This window comes from Rosa rugosa, chromosome 5 (genome assembly GCF_958449725.1).
Source record: "Rosa rugosa chromosome 5, drRosRugo1.1, whole genome shotgun sequence".
Taxonomy (NCBI): domain Eukaryota; kingdom Viridiplantae; phylum Streptophyta; class Magnoliopsida; order Rosales; family Rosaceae; genus Rosa; species Rosa rugosa.
This window is the reverse complement of record NC_084824.1, coordinates 35,728,940-35,731,331: the sequence shown is the minus strand read 5'-3', so window position 1 is coordinate 35,731,331 and position 2,392 is coordinate 35,728,940.

The window sequence follows — 2,392 nt, the reverse complement described above, 5'->3', positions numbered from 1 at the left end:
TAATAGCTATAATCCAATTCCAATGAGTAACAGAGAAAACCAAATATAACAGAAATAGGATACCCAAATCAATGGAAAACCAAATCAATACATACCTTAGATGAATCTGGAATCACCCATTTTGATACTAATTTTTTCCTCTTTCTGGGTTTGATTTTGCCCTACTCCTCTTTCCCTTTACTCCTTTTATATGAACCGTAAATTGAAAGCGGGGTGGATAGTGATGAAGCCATGCCTCTTCCGATCATCTCCCACGTCCGTCTTCGGTCTCCTATCGTGCACCCTGGCAGTCGTTGTTCGAGGAGATCGTGCTAACTGCTGGCAATTTCTATTTTCCCAATGATTACGTATATATATTTTCTAATTTTTTTTTGTGTATTTTACGTTGTTATCCCTCCTTTATATTTTCACTTAAGTTGAACTGTTCTCTAAATCATGGGCAATATAGGGAGTTTAATTTTTGGTGAAGCCCTTTGACACCAAAACAGGCGCTTCCAATTCTAATAGTAAAGATGAAAGACTTATTTTGTATGGGCCATAAAAAAAATTTAAGAACTGACCTGAGCCTAAAATTTTCGTGTCAGGCTCAAAGAGACGTGTTCAAGGATGAGGATAGCTCGAACCAAATTGAAACAGATCGGTCTCTCGAGCTTTTTCGGGCCCATTTCACTATCTGTCTCCCTTCACTATGATCCAAGTTCGGGTCACCCAATTGCTCAACCCTCATCTCCCACTGCCACCTAACAAAACCCTAGTCACCAAAAATTCAAAATTTACAATTTAGTTATTGAATTTAATGAACCGCCAAATTGGCTACCGATCAAGTAAAAGGGACTGAGGCTTGACCATTTAGGTTTTGATTGAGGGAGGTTGAGGGACTGAGGCTTATTGTTGTGCCACAGTAATCGATTGAGGGAGGTTTCGATTAGGCTCTGAGAGATTGAGGGATTGTCAGACTCAGGTTGGGGATAACAGGCGTAGGCTTGGCACAATTGGTTTCGGTTTTGAGTGATTAGGTTTCAAATCAATAAGAGAACGAGAGATTGAGAACCTGAGTTTGGGATTTAGCGGTTTTGTGAGAGATTGAGGGTCGGGTTTTGAGAGAGGCGATTAGGGATTAATTAGGGATGAACTAATGACAATCATTTCTGGGTTGGGATTTTTTTTCTTGAAGAAGGCTGACAAGAGAGGTCAGTGTTCATATTTGATCAAAGAACTGAAATTGAGAAATTGGAATCATGTTTCCCTTTTATAGTTGGGTTCGTAATCACCTACGCCAGATCTATCATAAGCTTATGGATGACGAATTATATGAACACACATGGCAAGGACTACGACTTTGATCCTTTTTGGGTTTTTTTTTTTTTTTTTTTCACGATCGCGGACCGGACAAGATTTGTATATAACATGAATCAGTTCAAGTTTCTATACAAAACACAATATTCTGTTAAAAGACCGCACCAACCGGGCATGTTTTCTGGTTTCTGAGCTTTTTTGCCCAGCCTTACTTGTTTTACTAAATAATACTTCTATTCTTTTTTAAGCATCTTACAACTCTTTTATTGATCAGCAAAATCATATATAATAATGTGCCCACGTGGGGCTGACAAAAAAACTATCACCTTAATAATTCAGCCTTTTTAAAGACAATTAAGCTCATTGGAAAATTAATGGGGCACAGATGAACAGAATGCCCTTGGCGTCAAATTCTTCAAATATCTTCTGAGGAAGGTGCATCTACCAAGAGCAAATTACTACCTTCCTCAACAATGTCTTCCATCCTGTTTGTTTTAGCATTACCAGCAGATGCATCTTCATTCATCATCAGCACGGCTGCAACATCATCTTGCCTTATCCCTTTAGGAATCTTTGAAAATCTACTGGCTTTGGTCCTTTAGTCTTGTAAGCAGTCTTGTTATTGCTGCCCTTTGGTCTACCCCGCTTCTTTGTTGGAGACAAGTTGATGACCCCGTTTACATTGGGCAGCTCAAAGCCACCTTCAACATCCAGAGAAGTATCAAAAAAACCCTTAGACATCCTTGCTTTCTTACCTCCCTGGCCAAAATCATTCGGAGAATGCAATCGAACTCCCAACACACTAGGCTGTTCAGGTACAGCCTTCACAACCGAGTGGTGGACTCCTCTGCCACCGATGCCCAGCTTGGGATAGCTTGCAGATCTGAAAGAGAGAATCCCATATTCTTAAATAGAGATGTGAGAGTCGGAGAATTACCTGGACCCGAGAAGTTAGGAGCAAACAAACCCCTACAGTTAGGGCTTGCCCTATAATTAGGTCATGCATGGATTAGTGTCTGTTCACCTCCTACCTTGCAGCTTGCACCCTTACCACGGCCTATTTCCGGTCCCCTCGAAGTCCCCACTGTCGGACTGG